This window comes from Dermacentor variabilis, chromosome 5, assembly GCF_050947875.1.
Source record: "Dermacentor variabilis isolate Ectoservices chromosome 5, ASM5094787v1, whole genome shotgun sequence".
Lineage (NCBI taxonomy): Eukaryota > Metazoa > Arthropoda > Arachnida > Ixodida > Ixodidae > Dermacentor > Dermacentor variabilis.
The window spans coordinates 100218995-100240600 of NC_134572.1; positions in this window are offsets into that span (position 1 = coordinate 100218995).

Consider the following 21606-nt stretch of genomic DNA (forward strand, 5'->3'; position numbering starts at 1 on the left):
GCACCCATTCTGTAACCCGGATGGTCCACCGGTTATCTAACCTACGCATTACATGACCTACCCAGCTCAATTTTCTTCTCTTGATGTCAATTAGAATATCGGCTATACCCGTTTGCTCTCTGAGCCCCACCGTTCGCTTTCTGTATACATAGAAACTCGTAATATCAACATGATATTACGACATGACATGACTCGTGACAACGTTGGTGCGAAGTTCGTTCCAGCGAAAATGAAACGACACTTTAAGCTAATGCAATCGTCTAGTCAGCAAGATTTTACGATCGGGAACTAGTTCTTGTAAGCGAGAGTCGGCGGTAGAAAGAGGTCGGGACCGCCACACACTATCGGCTTAAAAAAAAAAAAAAAACTTTTTGCGATACGCGGATTCGATCACAAATGCTGAACGCGCATGGAGTTCTAGCATACAACCATTGCACTATACGGAAAATGTGCTTCCTTTCCAACTTGCATCCTGCCTGACAAATATAATTGTCTGCGTACGCCAAGTGGGAACTTCATTGCTTTCACAGGTACTACATTATAATTTCCTTACATCTTCGTCTTCACGTTAGGTCGCGTGCGCGTTCTTTCGAAGCAACGCGTTCGGTCGGCTTAACTCTATTCTAAGTTACGTGGTGTAAAACTTCAAAAAGATTGCTCTTATTCGCAAATGAAGCGCAACATAACCTTTTGACTACACTCCGATGGTTCATCCTTAGATCGTCTAGAATGACGGCTCACAGTGAACTTTATGAACTTTATTATGGTCGATTAGTTTTTTTCGCTAATCTGTATTTTTATAAGTATCAGAGATTTACCATTTAAACTTATGATTTTTCCGAAGCGTATTAGTCGCACCGTAACAGCGGATGCTCACTGTCCTGAGCTATTTTTACGGCAATCGCATACGTCCGGGCTGCTTCTTCTCAAATCGGCATTCAATGAAACTCTTTACTGCCGACTTGAGTCACTGGATATGCGCCACTGTGTATGTCGAGCTCTTCATAATAAGCATCGTAACGTACAAAACATATCACCGCCAATTACACACCCACCAAAACATAGATTCCTAATCGTATTAACGTCGCCACTCAACTCCGAAGAATGTTTTTTTTTACCTTTTCTTCTCTCTCATTTTCTCTCGGAAACCTTTCACTGATCATCGTGTATATTGCATAAACTGAGAGCAAGAAGCCCTTGCAAGTGATGATTAAGCTGTCTTCAGCTCGAAGCTCTCACGTGCAGAACAAAGTCGTCGTCGTGGGAGACAACAAAGTGCGTGCGCGTGACGGGACCAGAGATGAGGGACTGAGAAAAGCAAGCAGCACTCTGGGTTTTCTTTATGCCCTCGTAGAGATATTCAGTCGGAACCCTCGCGCTTTCTTTTGTAGCTGAGACTTGTGCGCCAGGGAAGGTCAGAGAGCGCCGCGAACAAAGCCACGAACGAAAGGGACAAAACTCTTGTCAGCCATTATTTAGACTCCGCTTCTGAGGCACTTATCGCGTCTGGATCTCACAGAGAGAAGTGTTCGCTGGGATTTTCTTGAGCCGGTGCTTGAGCACCCTTTCAACATGGACTCAGCCCGGAGATATCAAATGGAAAGTTCGACAAACCGAGACGCCATATTAGGCACAAAAGATGGAAGTTATAATGCCCATAGAGATTTACAAATACGGTGTGTGTGTGTGTGTGTGTGTGTGTGTGTGTGTGTGTGTGTGTGTGTGTGTGTGTGTGTGTGTGTGTGTGTGTGTGTGTGTGTGTGTGTGTGTGTGTGTGTGTGTGTGTGTGTTTGTGTGTGTGTGTGAGAGAGAGAGAGAGAGAGAGAGAGAGAGAGAGAGACATGAGCATTAGAATACTATACATGAACGTGCGAAAATGTTATTTCTGGAAAGTGAGGCTCAACTTGCGCCGAAAATTGTTCGCAGGCGCTTCGTTGTTCGAGTGCCGCTGCAATGCGGCCGCTTCAGCTTTGTTCAACCCGTGACTCTTCACGCTTCAATAGAATATCATAGCCGCTCAGCAACCGCTACCCGTTACTGTCGCTGTTTACCAAAACGCGTCTATCCGCATGATCTTTTCATAGTGTGTACACATTTCAATGCGTTTATCCATTGTCGTACTAAGAAATGTTACTAAAAGCCTTGTTTTAGCGCAAGGAGGAAGGAGGAAAGTTGTCTGCATCTGAACAAAAATATTGAGGGAGAAAACGAACGACCGTTCACAACAAGGTAGATGAATTCAGATTGAGCACCTATCCATCACCGTAACCTTCATCCTGGTTAAACAATCACAACGTTGATATCGCCGCTCAAGTCTATTTAATAAAAACTCATTTACCTGTCTTAGGCATGTACACATATTTTATTTTAAAATTAAGGCTTTTAGTTGAACTCGCAGAACTAAGCGTTCTGCCAAGTACATATCATAGGTAACACACACATATAGCTGCTGTATTATAAGGAGTTACCGCAACCACCAGATGTCCCAATTTTGCGATAACAATACAATCACAGTAAAATACCGATAAATCTTGGTGCAATAATTGTATAGCAAGCAAAAAACAACAATCTTTGAAGAAAAAACTCAAATGTATGCCGAATATTTAGATCGGCTAGATCGATGAGCTGAACGTGCGCGGCGAAAACATGCATATCTATTTTTCTTTTATTTTTCCAGTAGGTAATGAAAGGGAGGTCGCGTCGCAGGTTCATTGCTGCTACTCGCTTTTTGTTTTCTGAGACACGTGTAAGATTGAATCCCATCGCCATTTGCGCATCCTGTTAATATCACTTTCAGCTAATGCTACATTTGTGACACGAAATATTCGTTAATGCTCCCGTGACAATTTTTTTTTTAAACAACCCGTTCTGTGGGTGCTTGTTCTTCGCCAGTTAGAGGCGACAATGGAGACATCAGTTTGCAATGCACACATTCCGGCTCAATTTTGCGGAACATATAAATAAATATACCAATGTAACAAAAGACGAAAAAGATGAACGTACATCTTTCTTTCTTTGCCGCCTATAGAGAACGCGAGAGGACAGAAATTAGCCCTCGAATCACACAGGCAAAGAAAGCAGTGGTATCGAGCATCTCTTAAGGTTAACAGTCAAGCTTGTCATATTTTTCAACATTGTAAGAGTAGGAGCAGGAGGATGTATTTCTTTTTTTTTGCTTTAAACGGATCTAGCCTTGCAATATCAATCCTTTCTTGGATTTGATGTGCACAAAGTCAGCTAGTGTAGAGGCCACGCTTGTATCATCAACTCTTTTTTTCAATATTATTGCGCAAAAGCTGGGAAGGCTCAACTGCACCCTTGATGGCCTGTGTTTGTGCCGTCTTGGCAACTACGCATTTACATGAATCCTTACAAATGTACAGACTGGGCTGAAAGCTAGGTACCTGCATTGAAGGTCGCCTGGTGTGTCAGGCGCGGCCAAGTTCGTCGCGGCTTCCAGGTTGCACAGGAAAAGCGCAATTCGCAACGCTCCATCAATTTTTACAAATATATTATTTGGCAATATATATTTGACATATATTATTGGCATAAAAACTGCATAGACAATATAAATGCGTGGACTACAACTGCCGTTACACATTCTATGTGCTCAAAGCTTTACACTATTAATGAACTGTCTGTCTCGTATATTGTATATGTATGGACAAAAAAGCAATTTGTAACGGTAATACAGTCTACACAATCTTTAAAAGGGCAATCTGTAAAATGTTCAAATTATTTTTCACGAGAACACGCATGATACGATATGGGAGTCTGTCCCGACAGAGAATCTCTCTTCTCAGAGCGCCCCAAATTTCTGCATTTTTATTTGTGTACCAGCCAGTCACCTTCGGAGGCACTATTAATATGCGTGCATGCGTCACGGGTGTCATTCCAAAGTTTTCTCTCTATTGCAATCGGCTTCAACGACTCTCAGAAAAATCTTTATGCCCGTATGCCAATTTTATTTGCGGCATGTCTGTGGTGACTACGCCCCACCATGCCATTACCCACAACGACGCGGTGTAGATACAGCGGCCATCCGTGTTGGATCTCACGACGTTCAAACTACTTGCCCGTTCTTTACAAACTGCGACGAATAGCGACGCTCCGTGGCAATAGCTGGGTTTCCTGTAGAAACGCCCGCGCACTTTAAGCAGAGTGCGAGAAACGTAACGGAAATGCCAAGCTTGAGGCATTATGCGAAAGCCCTGAACCCACTCAAGTGCTCTCATAAATGAAACCTAGATGAACATAGGGGAAGCACACTTGACCCACGTCTCTTGTTTTGTTTTTCTTTCTTTTTTTTTGTAGGGACACCTGTAAACAGAGAACATATGTCCCAGTTTACGCAAACCGTTCCCGTCGTCTCCAGATTATATTTTCCTCGCGCGCGGCGCGATTGATGTTCGAGAAAGCAAACACTGGTCTCTGTTCGGCGCACGACGCTTTAAATACAGGTTGAACTGAGGGAGCAGTGAATGGGGAAAACATTCCATGTCCAGGGGAGCCTTCCCCTTTTTTGTATTACTTCGAGCACGCCGAAGCCCTCGAAAACACGGTCGTGATAGACCAGCCGTAAAAGCAGCGAGCTGTGCACGTGACTCACTTTTTCATGCAATGCGAAAGCCTTCGCTTCCTACTGCGCCAGTCAATTCGCGAAATGCGTATCGAGAAAAGGCTGTAACCCTTAAACAAGAAACATTAGGGAAGAAAGAAAGCTTGAAAAAGCTTTGGCGAAAGATGTCGCTCTTAAACGCAAAATTAAAGGAAAATAAGCTTGCTAGCTGACATCAGGCATATGAAAATTGAAGCCGTGTAGTTTCCCAGGAGGCCGTTCCTATAGATTCACTGCTACAAACATGCGAAAACCTAATGTGAAAAAAAATATAAAGGAATAGTTACACACAATGTTTGCTTCCTTCCTTCCTTTAAAATTTACTTTAGCTTCATGCACAGGACATTAATTTCGCTTCATTTCCTATATGGCTCGTTATATTTTCTGCGAGCTGTGTCTATAGTTGTGCTGACCTACATCCAGAGTTGGCTTTTGGCCTTCTTCGCAGTATTTACCATTGCCAAGAAAATGCCCTCTTGTACGAAAGGGTATTTCACGCCTGCCTAGAGCTTTGATTCCGAGAAAACAAACTTAACCTCTAACCGGAAAGGTTTTCTAACCCGAAAGTTTCACTTATGTACGCGTTATGGTCAATTCCTCTGAAAGAGCCATCAACATTTTTTTTTATTTATACATTCGGCAACCTAATGTTTCAGGTGCAATCTAACTCATGTTTCGGATACATCGACGTTTCAAATGCAACGAGCGCCCAAATGCAGCTTGATCTATATTGCAGCTCTAACTCCGCTCGCCACTGTAAAAAAAAAAAAAAAAAAAAAAAGCATGCATAAAACGATAAACTCTTTAGATTGCTCGGATACAACTGTCGGTTAATGAGAACAAGCTTTCTAACAGATCAAATTTCACATTTTGAATTGCGAATAATGCTTTCATGTCAGATTTCTTCAATCACAGCGTGGCTTCATCCCAACGCCTTAATTTTTGGAAAAGCCGCATTCCGTTTGACAACTTGCATGATATGAGGCGAAAATATGTACTAAGGTTGTCAAATATCTCTGACATACATAATAGGTGATTCCGGTGTAAAATTGTCGAAGTTGCGTGCACTGCTACAGAAATATAAGTGAGGCACATTTAACAACTCTCGCTGCGAAAGCAGTAAGAGCAATGAAAAAAAAAACCATGAAGAGGTAAAAGGAAAAGAGAGAGTACTGCAACGGCAGTGGGGCTAAACGAGGAGCATAAAGATCGCGAACGCCTGTCTTAGTCTGAAGATCGCTTCCTCCTCAAAACGCGCATTAATTGTACCCGTCGTCTCACGGTCGCTGAACGGCTGGGGTCAGGCAAATGGGAAATTGGTGGCTCCGGTAACCGGAATGCCTTCCCGTGAGGGGACTCCACCTGGGCTAACGACTTCCCGGCGCAGGCTAATGATGGAAAAGAGTTTTTTTTTTCTGGTTTCCCGGTGCTACGACGCACGGTCACCGATTGAGGACGTCTTCTCAAGTATCGCCGAGAAGCAGCCTTGTTAGACACTCGCTCACAGCGACGCAATTGGCCATTTGCAGGAGTCACCAGAGCAAGGACACTTTCATATTGAGCGGTCAGCCGTGCGAAGAACGGTCAGTATCATGTGTTGAGGAGGCTCTTTTTAGTTGCCCTGATACCATCGAACGACGATTGACTGCACAGACCGACTCGCTACAACGTTTGAAATGACGGGCCAATTCGGTGTGTACCATCCGTATAAAGAGAGCTCGTGGTAAGCTCCTCCACTGGATTTGAATAAATAGTACCTTTAACGTTACCATTACGTTGGCAGCCGTAACACCAAGATTCTTGTCGATCCTGAGTCACAATTAAACTGCCATGATAAATCTAGACTGCGATGGTTTTGAAAGAACAACGTCGCCTTGGCAAAGAAGCTGGCGCCTCTTATCTCACATTGTTTATTACGTGGATGTGAGTTTCAAATGGATCCTAGACGGTTTCTCGCATAGGACATTACTTGATTATTCTCCCCTCTATACTCCGGCACGACTTGCTATAACCGCGTAAGGACAATGGCGGCTCGGCTCTGTCTGCTACCACGCTGAGGGCCATATCCAGACTTTTCCATGAGCTCCAGTTGGCACTAGTGGATTTGCCACTCGATCCAATTGTTCTTTGCCGCTCCCTGCCAGCAACGTGCCTCCATGAGAGATACGGAGGTGATAGCAAGCAATGCCCTAAGGCATTGAAAGCAGTTGAGCGTTGCTCTGTATGCGTCCCAATAAAAGTTGGCGTGATGACGAGCACCGGCAACGTCGTGCCAGGCGTCGCATCTCGGTGGTGTACGAGGTGAGACCGAAGAAAAAATAAAAGCTATCAGAGTTCGCCATGGCCCAAAGAAAATGTTTAGATTGATTTAGCTTTATGTCTTCTGTCCATCGCGCTGAGGCCATTTTATGCCCCGTGGTGAAGTATGCACGTAGCTGCTGAGCGTGAAAGCCAACGTGCTCGCGCAAGGCGCTCATGCCAGTAGCGGAAGCCAGAACGGCTCCAGCAGAGCTGCGTTAACGCAGCGTGACGGTGCGTCCACTCCGTTTCGTCGCTTTCGAAGTCAAACGCATTGCTGCGCGCATTCTGGAAACCCGCGCCGGCCGCGCAGGCGCGTTAATACCATGTTAATACCGTGACAGCGCGATAATGCCATCTGCGACTGCTCGAAGGCGTCTCGAGCGTCCGATAAAAGTGCATCCATGGTGGAACGATGGTCGTGCTGCTCTCTGCGTGAGTGACGGTCGAGCCCGTCGTTACAGCACGAGCACGGAGGAATCGGAGGATCAAGTCCGCTCTTCCTATGCCGCCACTTTCTTATAAGCTGTCTTTACTACGCTGTTGCTCAGCTTCGTCGAACGAGAGAGAAGTCACGCGCCCATAGTTTGCTTGAGCGAGATGCCGGCTGCTTCCTGGGCAGCGGCCTAAATGGTTGCTATCGGCTGTTGAAACCGAAGATTGGAGTTTTTGCTGCGGGCAGCGCCTGTTGCACTGAGGATGTAGGCACGTTCGCGAATGCACTCACCAGTTTGAACGCCTGGCATAAGTTGGACAAGGACACTCAGGTGCTTACCTGGAATAGAAAAAGAAACGTTAAATGTAATACGTCCTTTGCAGTCTAAACCTTCAAACAAAGTGCGCAACAAATATGCACGCTCACAAAGAAAGATTTCTTATACATCTACGAATTTATTTAAATGCAGGGTACAACTTCATTGTGCAGCTTCAGGCATTCATATCACGTGTGTAGATCATTTATTTCGATGTGCTAAGCGTCATTCCATGGAATGTCAGTTTTTCTTGTTTCTTTTTCAATCTATCTGGTGATCGGACCTCGCAATTCCTACTTCTTGATTTTTCTGTACGTTCATACCTTAGCGGGTGACTCAACAGCCCTAATAAAATTATGCGGTTTTGCCTGCCAAAACTACGATCTTATTATTAGGCACGCGCCTGTGGGGCACTCCGGATAGGTTTTGACCACCTGCGATTATTAAACGCACACAGGATGGTAGTCCTGCGCTTCGCAGCGTAATGCCGTATCCACTGACCTAGTGGGGCAGTTAGGTGTAAAGCCTTAGTCAAAAAGCCTCATCATATAGCACATCAAAGCAGCGAAATAGAGTTCATGCGGCTGCGGATAGTAACGGTGGTCTTAAGAAACACAGAATACAAACTCGCACGCGCGCACGTACGCTCTATCTCACGCGCGCATTTGAAAAATAGAACAAAAAAATGACGGCGCGGTTGAAATAACCTAAACGTTTGAAACATTTCCGATGAAAAAAATCGAGGCCTGACCTATCAGTTTTAGCAGCTTATGGCCTTATCTGATTCAATTTTTAGAACGCAGTGGCAAAATATACTTTGTCCTCATGATCATAATGACCATTTGTAGTAGCGATCCCCTCCCCCACCCGGCGTGCTTTCTTGAAGTTTATTTGTTTTCAGCGCATTCTTCTGTGAAAAAGCCATTTACTACTTCTTTTCCCTCTTTTTCCGTTACCCACTTTCGCCCTTTGTACGTTAGCGAACCAAACATCCGTCTCGCGGAGACACTGCCATTTATCTCTTCGCTATCTATCTATCTATCTATCTATCTATCTATCTATCTATCTATCTATCTATCTATCTATCTATCTATCTATCTATCTATCTATCTATCTATCTATCTATCTATCTATCTATCTATCTATCTTTTCAGTCATATTGTCCGGGGCTTCTGCCATGAATGGCAACGGGGAAGAGTGCAGGGCGATGCGGCTGGCATTCTGACCTCGCAAGTGCTCGTCCCATACCCTCTCTGCTGCCGTGATGTCAACGCCGATTACGATACGGCCGATCTCACGTCCATTACGATTAGCTTCAGGAAGGAGGCATCGGTATGGAGGGCAGTCGCGAGGTCTCGGCTGCCTGACATTAGCGGCTTCATCGGGCCTGACATTTCACTCACTAGGGAATGCCGAAATATGTACGGCTTCCTTTATTTTTCCACCTCCCCCATACTCCCTTCCCTCTTGGTTCCCCTGCCCTGGCTTCTTTTTCCCCTTTTCACGTTTGAAGTATCGAACAGGGGATTCCGAACAGAGGACATGTAACATTGAAAAAATAAGAACTGCTGCCTTGAATCATAAATACTTTACATTCATACTGCATACCAAACCTTTTTTTTATAACACTGTCAGGATTACAATGGTGAAAGAAATAACTTTGCGCATACGTGCATTTCTGAGTTTCCCAACAACGTCCGTGGGGCTATGTCTCTGAAGCACTTCCGCAGACGTAGCGCAGAGCTGGCGCCCTTCCGACGGTGATCTTTATTTATTTATTTTTTTGCTTCGGCTTTCTTTGACTGCATCCTCGAGGCTTCCGCACTTTGTATTGTGACTATTTTCCACGCGGTGACCTTCGCCAATGTTCCCGCATTGTGACCTAAAATTTTGCTTGCTCGTGCTCCGTACCAGAGCGTCTCCGTTCTGGTGTCTGCGAAGCCTAGACGAGGCCATCGCTATCTTATTCTACATCTTGTTCTTCACCTCTGTACATGCGATGTCTCTCTTTGTGTAAGCCTGAAAGTTGTCCGAGAATCTTAAACATAGTTTAAGCTACTCTAAGAGCATAAGTAACATTTGTATCTTAAAACATAGTTCCTGGTCTCTTTTGCAAGGGGAAGAGCGTCGCCCGAATAAGTTCGGCAGCTGATTTGATCGTATCCTAGTAGACACAGCATCAATGCGGGAAGTTTTAGCTCACTGGCCCGGTGCCCAGCTCGACCACAATTGCAGTATTATTTTTTTTCTAATTGCTGCTTTTTTCTTCAATTCATGTAATGAAATGAAATGAAAGTTTATTTTCCATCTTCTAAGGTACAGATCTTGTAAGGTACAGATGGGGGGGGCGGAAAAAAAGCTATTCATTGGACAGCTTGACAAGTCCACCATCCCTCATTTGGGCAGAGGCAGTTGTTGATACTACTTGATGATCGAATATCTTGTTAAGACTGGGAAAGCATAGGGAATACCATAGATAGAAATTCAAGACGATGAGCAACACAACAAAGTGGAGAAGCGGACTTGTCTTTTTCAAGGGGGCACATGCTAGCATATGTCGCTTCGAAAAAGACAAGTCGACTTGTCGAAATGTTGGCTCCTGCTGTCACCTTGTTCTCGCTTTGCTCATTGTTGAAACTGGGACATATACGGAGTTTCGGGGCAGGAGCCTCGAAGGATATTTCTTGACCTTGAACAAGGCTGCAACCAATGTGGAAACCATGCATCTACACAAACGCGTTTTCGACGTTCCGAATCAATGACGCGCGCAACAAGCAGCAACAAAGCTGAGCGATGCTATTCACCGCCTTGCTCACAGAAGCTGTAATGCCTGCCCCAAATCTAGCGGTTCTTCGTTCAAAAATATCATACGAACATTTTTGCACCTGCAGCATGTGATTAACCGGCTCGCCAGGTATAATGAACGGTACCATAATTTGCAGAACAGGTGCTGGTTGATACGTATTGCGTTGACAACTTGACGTCCGGACTGAGAAAAGTCGTTCCTGCTCGAACAGAGAAAGCAAGTTCTTGTGGGTTTAGATACACAGTTCAGAAAACTCCGTGTCGTAACACCGACATAACACAAGCCTGATCGTTGTCATTTTCCCCCCAGTAGCTTCACTGGCTCCTGTCTACATGCTTCTTCCAGGCTGGCGCAGGAGGTAAGAAAATCGCACCACACGTTGAAATGCAACCGCATTTGAAACCTAGCAGGCGACGAGAATTGTGCACCCATGCTTTGCAGGGGCCAAAATAACAAATTTTGTCGTACGTAATAACTGTTCGCAATTGACCGGCAGGCTTCCGTAATGACTTCTGCAACATTACGTTTGAGTAGCATTTCCTCTTACCAACAATTCTAGGGGGAGGGGGGGGGGATGCCGGTCTAGAATAGCGTCCATCCGCTATGGAAGATTGGCCAAGAAAAGGGCGATGTTGGGAATTCACGGTAAGCGCGCAAATTCCGAAGTCAAATGTTACATTTGAAGGAAAGACGTCAGAGGAAATACACAGTACAGCATCAGCACTTAATTAAATGAATCGTCTTCAATCAGTTAATGGTAATGTGACTAATTTGTCTAAGCATGAAGGCATTGCTTTGCACAACGCACAGCCGACAGAAATAGCAGATGTGTCGGCAATTCGGAGCTAGTCGCCGATGGTTCACAAGGAAGGTCAAATCAGCCGCAGCGGTTTAGCACTATTCTTGTCTTCCTTTCCTGGGCTGTATTTGTACAGCCCGGTATATTAAGCTAAATTACGAATCAATAGAAAAAAATCTAACAAGCTCGGTTAGGCTTCGCACAAACGAATTACATATCAATGCCCAAACACTTCCATAACATATGAAGAAGCAGGAGAGGCGCATAATCGCAACAATTTCGAGAGGCCAGGAGCATAAAACGGCTCAAAGCGCCGTGCCGTACATGGAGCAAACGACCAATTAGCTTCTAAGCATCGTCGTCGTTGCCGCGCTATTCCAGAGTACAAGGTACTCGCGTAGGGCAGGGAGGCACTGCGGTCACTTCGGTGATCTTCGATCGCAAGACCCCGGTTCTCTCTTGGGCGAAGAGAGGACGGCAGCAGAAGAAAAACAAAAACAAAAGACGGCTAACTGCTTTCAAATGACGTGTGAAAGGAAGAGAAGCGCAGGTGCGGACAGGTGCAGGCATTCAAGTTAACCTCGTTAGCTCGCTCGGCACGGCTGTACTCGGCGTCGTATTAATGACGCCTTCCGCGCAATTAGCAAAACTTTTTTTTTTCAGCTTTTTTTTTGCGCCCCTGACCTTTCCGCGCTTGGCACTCAAGTAGCCTTGGGGTTCGGGAGAAGCTGCCCGCGGGGCGAGACATTGAAACCCGCGCTACCCCAGAACATTAACGTCTTTCAGAAATCCCCAACAGCATCCTGCGCGACGCAACTGAAATGGTAGCTCGGCTAACGTCATGACAACAGCTGCTTCGTGCCCACGTTAAGTGGTGCGACGAGTTAAGTGTGTTTATTAGGTGCCCATTTAATGCGCGAAATTGTCACGGCCGTTGCTTTCGCTTTCTCCCACTCTCCTCGGCCTTTGGTGAAGGCAGCGTCGAAAAAAATGAAAGGGTGCGAGAGAGAGAGGTATCTATTATGATAGAAAAGCTGGGAGGACGGCCCGAATCAATGTTCTGACCTGCTACTCGGCGTTGGGGGAAGGGGAAAGGGTGTAGAAGGAAAGAATAGAGAAGACATTGATAATGAGGATGAAGATGGTGGCGAAAATTTTACACTCTCCAAGACTCTTCAAAGTCTCTTGTGTAGAGCGCTCTCATACAAAAATTTGTTGAGAGCGTTCAGACCATCAGGCTGATGACTAGGATGACGCGAAGGTCATAATAGAACATTTTCAGTTAATGGTGCAACGACAAATCTTGACAAGATGTTTGTCAGCGACTTTCTCTGTACAAAAACTCGCGAGCAGATGCACAAGAGGTGTTCCGTCGTCTCAAGAATACCGGATTCATCACAATTCGGACTGTCCACCCGGCCGATGAGATGCAGGTAGCGCCGGGTGAAGGCCACATCTAATCGTAATCTGTGACGCGAGCATGTATTGCCCCTTTTCATGGTTGGTGGTATCCGTATTTTCAGCTCTGGGTCGAGTTCGTGAAGGCGGCGATGATGGTGACCTAGCGAGGCCCAATATACTGCGGTATTATAGCTTAGAAGTGTGTACACTACGACATTAGTGTGTGGTCATGAAAATGGCAGGGACACTGGTGTGGCATTATTGTTGGGCATCTTTGCCTCAGCAACGGCGAGCTCATTTTCATGTAAGCCATAGTGTCGCAGAATCCACTGAAATCTTATGCAATGGCCAGCCTTAGGGCGACATCATGTGATTCGGTTACCTCTTGACCAAGAACATAGTAAGGTCCTCGTCTGAGGGCAGAATCGATCACTTGATGGCAAAAGCTTGGAATCGCAAAATATAGTCCCAAGCCTGATGCGGCTCGATCGATATATAACGAATTGCCTCCCGAATGGCAACAACCTCTGCGGCCGTTGATGCAGTTTGGTTGTCGAGATAGAAGCGCTTACTGTTCTGATCTTCACATTTGGTATTACGAATGCTGCTGTTGAAGTGGTTGTTGACACCGACCCCTTAGTAAATGTATGTATGGAAGCGGCATATACTTCAGATATAATGGGTTAAAGTGAGTTGTTTAAATCCACATGAGGGTATATGTGATTTTTGTCCTCTCTCCGGGAATGAATAGATTCACCACAGCTCTTGACAAAGACCACGCTGGTACGGCCGCTGCTTTTGCCGTAGTAAAGCGTGAGAGAAGGACGCTCTCATTACGCGAAAGAGATTCCAAGAAAGTGCTATCTGGATGTAGAATTCGAACGGTCGATAGAGGGTGTCGTTCACGGTGGGTCAGTAGTCGAAGATATACCCTTAAACGTTCGCATGAGAGATAATTGTCTACAGGAAGTACACGTGCTTCTGCAATCACGCTCTTTGTCGGAGGACAGCGTTGCAGAGCAAGACATGTCCTCAGTGCTTGAGCCAGTGTGGGTAGGCAGGAGAGTCGAATTTTTCTAACAATCGGTAAACTGTATCGTAGGTAACCCACGAAAAGTGATTCATATAGCTGGAGCAATCATCTCTCTGACGGCCCCCACTTCATGCCTTCTATATATTTAAGCATGTGTGTGAAGCTGCTTAATTTGGACTTGAACATCAACACTTGCTTAGACCAGGAAGAGTTTCGGTCGTATCGGACGTTGTTGAAGGGAGGGACTTGTTCTCATCGAGAATGGGGAATATGGGATTTATTTACGATATCTACATGAAGGGTGGAGAACGTTACATTTCATCAGTCTAGCATGACTGAAAGAGAATGCGCACCAAACAGCCGACAATGGCCGCTTAAAAACACTCTGTCCTCTCTAGATCCCTAGCTGAGGGAAAACTGCTGTTCAACCTTCGACCAATGGTAGCGTCCAAAGTCATAGTAGTCGACCCGCCTTTGAGGGGGAGGGTTCACACACTCACTTCCGCACTTTGGCTTCACTGAACACACCGAGGTGAGAGGGTTCTCGTATACAGAGGTCTTAACCCAAGCAGGCGCCTCTTAATCCCAGAGCTGACCCCGCAGTCAGTAGTCGCCGCGTCTGTCCATTGACTGTGACGACTTCTGGGGCCCGTGAAAAAGCACCGCAAAAAATCCTTTTCCAGGGTTCTCTCGTTCCAAGCAAACCGTGAAGGCGGCAGCAAATCGACTAACAAAACTCGGTCCGACGAACGTGGCTAGATATGCCGGCGCCGTTCGGCTGTTGAGGAGGCGCATTGTTGTCCTTACAAAGCGAGCCGTAGCAGCGGGCCGGTAAAATTTTGCATTCGGTACACCTGCAGGTCGATCGTAACAGTACGACGAATACGAGGTGGAGGAGGTTGAAAGAACCATTGCAGTTGTACAGATGTAGGTATGTGGTCACTACTATGCATCTCCAGATCTGTGCACCAGGTTGTTGAAGCTAGAAGGCTTCTGGGTACGAATGTGAAATCTAAGGAGCTGTTTAATGTCGCGCCTCGAAGACATATATATGAACCTTGAATAATGGTTACCAAACCTTCGTTATTCATGAAGTTAATACATTCCTCACCCCGTCTATTCATCGTAACACTGCACCATAATCGGTGATTGGTGTTAAAATCTCCCACAGATATATAGTCCAGGGCACACTTGGAAGAAAGAACTCAGGTGCAGGCGATCATCTCTCTTTCGGCGCTATGTAGCCTCCGATGATCGAAAACACGGGCGGCATATGTCTTAGCGTCACACAGATGTATTCATTAGAAGCGTGTTCCGCGATCATATGTCGGGCGTACACCATGTCAAGACGTATGCACAACAGAACTTTGCTCCTGGAAATCTTTCCGTGACGAAAGTTGTAAATATCCTGATAGTCGTAATGGAAATTGAACGTTGGGCTCGAAAACAACCACGAAAGAGAACTGATACTTGAATATGCGTTGTCAAAACTTTGAAAGGCGGCCACGCAGACTACACGCGTTCCACTGTATAACAACAGATCGACGCATGCACTCTTCCAAAAAACAAGTTCTTGGTGATAGCGCCGTATTGAAATATTACCCTAGAGCCGCTTTTCGCGGCTCTAGGGTATCCATAATTTGTAACGCAGCCAACGCTGATGGCGTGCGTAGACTAGAGAGCACATCCCGCATCGTATTCATCACTTGTCAAAGCAAGCACTGGACCTTGGCTTCACCAAGCTTGTCAGCCGCGCGCATCGTAGGATCTTCGTCCGCATGGTCCTTGTGAGTGCCTATCGATGGCAAGGAAGGCCACGCGACCTCAGCAGCAGTTTGTGGGGAGCCAGTCGCTACATGCGTTCTAGCCGGCCTCGATATACGGGCAGCGATCGCTCAGTCTTTCCATACGTTTCCCGATTCTGTTAACGGTTGTGCGAGCAAGATGCGGGGCGCTTGTTGAGCCTCCGGTTCATGTGGTCTGGTTGTACTGCTGGCACGCTTGTGCTTCTGCCGTGAGCGTCGTCGCCGTTGACGCACTGATGCAGCTGCCACTCTGCGGGAAGAATTATCTCTCGCTATCTTCCTGGGTATTAGTGCTTCACGTGCGATTTTTGGACACAACTTCGAGGTGGCGTCATGTGATCCAGCACAGTTGGGACACTTTGGTGCATTCGCTTGACAGTCTTCCATTTGCTGAGTACCGCCGCATCTTTGACATGCCACGATGTTCTTGCAGACTGCACTCACGTGAGCTATATGCTGGCATCTCTGACACTGCAGTGGCTTTGGCACGTATGGCCGCACAGGATACCTCACATAACCCACTTTTACAAACGCTGTTAAAGAAGCTGAATCAAAGACTATGTTAATGCAAAGGGACTGTCCGAAGCGATCAACATTCAATATCCGAACTGTTAGTGTCACAAGTTTGGCGAGATTCTTGGCTGCGATTTGTGAGTCCACGTCACAGATCACCCCAATTGAGGTATCTTTCACATACACTTTGAAAGGACGCACTGGAATGCTGCCAAATGTCTGGACTCCTTTCAAATTTTCTAGTATGGTTGCATTTATCGCATCAACCGTATGTACGTTCTTGCGGACGTTGATGCGAACTTCATTTATCTGGCCTGGTGTCATGCGGTCGAAGACTTCTGTTAAGAATTGTCTATTAGGACTGTTCAGGTTGTCACTTGTTGATGTAATCATGTCCCCTATTGTAAAGAACTGGGCGCCCTTAGTCGTCGTTAACTCACACCGTGGTGATGTCCGGCGTAGTTTTATTTTCAAACGACGACATCTGAAGAACGTGAATCCACCCTCTGATTCAATTGCCTCTTCTGTGTAGGTATACGTAGGCTCGGGGAGCCCCAAGCTTCCACTGCCGATGTCTTCTATCTGGAGCGATGTAGGCGGAGTCCCGGTATTGTGGCTTGGCTGACTAGATCCGTGAAGGAGCCACGTTTAAAACAGCAAGCTATGTAAATGGTCTAGACAGCAACATAGAATGTACATAGTTTCTTCAGGTGCTCTCCATAGATTCTGTTTTTAACGACCTCAGTGGTTGAAAATCCCAAAAACGTTGCAGCGGCACCACCTTTATAACTATAGTAAGCTCAGTGTCCTCCATTTGATTTGGTAAGACAATCATAGAGTGCCCAATGCGTTGGACCGACTAGACGATCCTCCATTGTCCGGGCAGGCGTACCACCATTCACACTTCCCAATCGCCACAGAAAAGTTAAAGTGGTTTAGTGTGTCTTGTGGTCAACTGGCCTGTGCAAACACACTTGACTGCGGATAGGCTGTCATCCCGCGTCCTACGCCGCATACATCGCGTATTATCTATCTATCTATCTATCTATCTATCTATCTATCTATCTATCTATCTATCTATCTATCTATCTATCTATCTATCTATCTATCTATCTATCTATCTATCTATCTATCTATCTATCTATCTATCTATCTATCTATCTATCTATCTATCTATCTATCTATCTATCTATCTATCTATCTATCTTGTTTCAATTCTCCTGTTTCCTTCATACATTGTAGGGTAGCCAGCGATTCGATTTTCTGCTTACCACCTTTGACCTCTCTTTTGTTTTTCTCCTCTCGCTCTAAGTTACGCTTAATATCACGAAGAGGCTTCGTTCCCACATGAGGCAGCTGCGGGAAGACGGCTTTCAACGACGCGCAGCGACGCGCACTGCTCACTACACATTTAGCCTTGTCTCTTCACCGGCATCGCGGTTTTCGCATGCCAAATGGCGGTGCTCACACTGCTAGACTAGAGCTATTGTGTCTGGCTCCCAAAGTGAACCACGTAGAGTAGCATATACAGTCACTCTAATCTGGTTAATCACCCTGGTTTTCCTCTTCATCTCCCTCCCTCCCTCCCTCTCTCTCTCTCTCTTTATATGCTAGACTAGGGTGCCTCAATACGTTTCTCCTGCCGCGCTCCTTAGGAATGCATCGAGACTCCCTATGCTGAACCAGTGTTCCTGTGTAGCCTGTATAGTAGCTCGTTTGCATTCTTTCTCCACTATTTCTTTTTTCATCTTTTCTTCCCTTAATCCTCTCCAAGTGCAGAGTAGCCAAGCAGAAGCCTATGTTCCGGTTAACCTCCTTGGCTTTTCCCATCTCACTCATTGCTTTCTCTCTTTATTCTAGACCAATGCCTCGCATTTAGAAGAAGCTTTAGCTCGGGCCCAACTCCGAGGCGGCCTACTTAAATACATGTAAAATGCAAAACAGTTTTTCTGAGATAACTCCTGCACCGATATTAATGAATTCTGTTGCATTTGAGAGAGAAAGTTAAATTCCAGTGACTGTTGGAAGCGGAATTACGATTTAGGACTTGAATGTTGTTTACAAAATTTTCACAAACTCACAAGTTCGAAAAACAAGAAGCACGAAATTTACAAATTAACAGCTCTGCATCAAGCACGGATATCGCGGTTCTGTAAACGGTATCCATTATAATAATTGAAAGCGGAGAAATTGGATATGTCATTTTCTATCTTACGTGAATTTGTTACGTTGTTTACAAGGGTTCTGAAAAACCTGTATTTTCATATTACTAAGCTTTTTATATTCATGTGTAACATATCAATTTTGTTCGCCGTATATGTACTATTAGATGGAATTCACAGAATTGTGGTGTCAAATTTCATTGCTGAGTTAGAAAGTTGTACACTTCCTAGTATCGTTTTCTGAAAATTTGCAATTTTTCTAAATTTTCATCAAAGATTGATGGCCTAAAACGAAAATTCGAAACCAACAGTCACTAGATCTTAAGTTTTTCTTTTCAATGCAACAAACCTCGCCAAATTTGGTGCAGCGGTTGCCGATAAAAACAAATCCTCCTTTTACATGTATTTAGATAGGAGCACCCGAGCTAAAGCTTCCTCTTAAGAAGCGCATCGATATAGTGTTTTTGTTCCCGCGGTCCGAGTGTGGTTTCTTTTTTGCGTTTGCAGATGGTTTCCGTAAAGAGAGAGGGCAAGTTTTTCATAGAATGCATTCTGATACTTTTTTTTTTCTGTTGACACCCCTGCGGCTGTAACGCAGAAGCTCTTCCACGGCATCGTTTTTAATTTAAACGCCACCGTCTTTCCTTTCCCTCCTCCTTCAGCCACACGATGGTCCTTTCCGCGTCATGCGCCTCTTCGCTTTTTGTGTTGCAGCCGTCGCGATCGATGAGTAATTAAGCGTACGACTTGTTTAACACCGCTTGCCTTCCCGGCTGGCGTGAATGTGATACTTTCCTGCTTCTTTTCTTCTTTTTTTATTTCTTCATTTCCAACTGACACTTTGTTCTTTTTCTTTTTTTGAGAACGCCGAGAACTGCACGCCGTTCATGCCTGCCCTTTATCTGTAGTATATGCAACTTCCAGCGCGCTGTGCAAGTTAATTTTCATGCCAGCGTTGCTCCTCTCTCGCTTCCACCCTCTCTCTCTCTCTCTTTCTCTCTCTCTCTCTCCTCAATCGTTTCTTCCTCGCCAATTAGCATCCGCATTTTTCCTTCTCCTCATCGCGTGACGAGCATTTGCGGGTGTTGTCGAGCAGTGGTACGGGAGCAGCGACTTTGACGCTGGCTTCTCCCTCGCAGAGAAGTTTCATTTGGGCGAGGCCTCGTGATAAGCATGGCAATCAGCAGCGTGTTTACGAGCTGCCATCGAACGACCGAGAAAGGCGTGACGCGTGCGGACGAACGGCAAAAGGACGCGAAGGTGCCATCGTCAGAAACAAGAAATTAGGCTGTCGCGGGGATCGCACAGGGGGAGGAAGCAACAACGGAAAGGTTGGGGCGTGAATCAAACGCGCTTCCGGTTTTCTATCCCACGCGTGGGAAAGGGTGCTAAAGAAAGAAAGAAAGAAAGAAAGAAAGAAAGAAAGAAAGGAAGAAAGAAAGAAGTGCCTCTCCGCGGCTAGTGCAAGTTGTTAGAGCGCTACCGGCCTGTTCTCACTGAAAGGTTGAGGATGACGACTTGAGAGAAAAAGCCAGAAACAAGGTGATAGGATGCGCTGTGCAAAATGCCTCGCTGTGCTTATCTAATGATCATTTTCGTATGTACGCATCTTATAGCGTCACTACAAAACTGTGTAAAGTGCCTGTGTCACATCGTCATTTTACATAACCATTGTGTGCACTGCATATATTGAACATTATTCTATGTAATGTGACAATTAGTTTATGTGTAACTGTGCGTTTCCGTGGGTCTATGTGGTTATATGTTCGTGAGAGAAGACTCGGACACTTCTTTGAAAACGTGCCGTGTGTACAATGCTTCGTAATTTGCATATGTCATAGTCCTAGTGGAATTGGGCCGTCATTGCGCCTCAGTGTTCCTATGGTCCTTTGTTGAACTTAACTTTTTTCTAAACGTACCTGAACACGTCTAAAAGGCTAACAACAACTTGTCTTTCTTGTATTACGCTTCTTCGCAAATTCTCTAATTAGTTATCGCCAAAGCTTAATCACCAAACTTGAAATTTAGCTTCTGAGGAACCTGCTATTCAAACGTATGCTAAACAATAGTTTTAACCACCCAAGAATCAGCAATGCAAACGATCAAAATAAACTACAGTAGAATGGTAGTAGAGAGAAGTCTAACAATAACAAATGTGACAGAACTCATCTCACGATAAATGTCCAAGGTAATGCGAATAGAAATCGAGCAATGTAGCAAACGACCATATTCTTGAAGTCGCATGAAAAACACGTGTTTATTTAGCACGTGTAGTGCTAACTCTGCGACTTTCGGCTATATGACGCATACCCGGATATCGACCCACTTTGCTGTGGCACTCGCTTGCCAAGATCGCACATGAGCGTGATGACTACAGCACGTTGCCGACGCAGGGACAAATGTAATGACAAAGAAGGAACGATATCGAACGACGAACATCAAAGGCGTACAACGTTGACGGCATGACGATAATGAGATATCGATTCTGAAATTACGACCATGGTACAATGACGACAACCTGATGACACTGCAGTCATCACACTGCAGAACACTGAGACAGCGTCGATGGCATGTCAACCACCGGATGAAGAAGCCGGAACGACGACAATGGCGCCACCAAGACGCCAAAGCTAGCCCCAAAAGTCCGCGTTGCAGAAAGAAGCGCCTGGAGACCTTAATCTGCGAGTGTGATCGTGTTATCGTTACGAGGCGGTTGCATTACCTGCAGCCGCAAACGTACGTACGTTCTCACGCACCGTATTACCGCCATATCTTGCTTCATAACATTTATTTGTGTTCCAGCATTCTTTTTCTTCTGGGAACAGTACGATCAGTACACACAAGTTTGTGTCGGAATGCGGCTCAGGTGCTAACAGACGAGCTCTTATATGCGAGGAATAGACAAAACGAAGCGATGGTCCCTTTGAACTGCCCCCTACATTTGCTTCAGTGTCGTCTTCTCCAGAGCGTTTTAGGCTTGTGCGCCGGTTTTATTACAGTTATTACTCAGTCCAAGATGAACGTCGTCCATGTAAACATCTCGCTGTTCCTACAATATTGAATAACAGCAGGTAAAGCAGGCGTATGGTGATAGTATAGCGACTGTAATTTTAGTTGGCTCAAGTAAAAAGAAAAATGAAATGAGAATTTTGAGTTTTTCATCCTCTTGTTCCTCAGAGCAGATTTCAGTCGTTGTGATGAAAGTTAGGCGTACCTACTTCATGTGACGCAAACCGATGCTCAGTGAGCTCGAAATGTGTGACCGCACTTCGTAAGAGCATAAATGGCGGCCGCTGATTTGTTTCGGTGAAGTCGTTTTCAAACAAGGGCGTATGCGCAGGAAATTGTATGGGGAACCAATTGCCGACGCGCACGCTTTTCGGGCTCGAAGCGCTCGCATCCGCGTCGACGTCGAGATT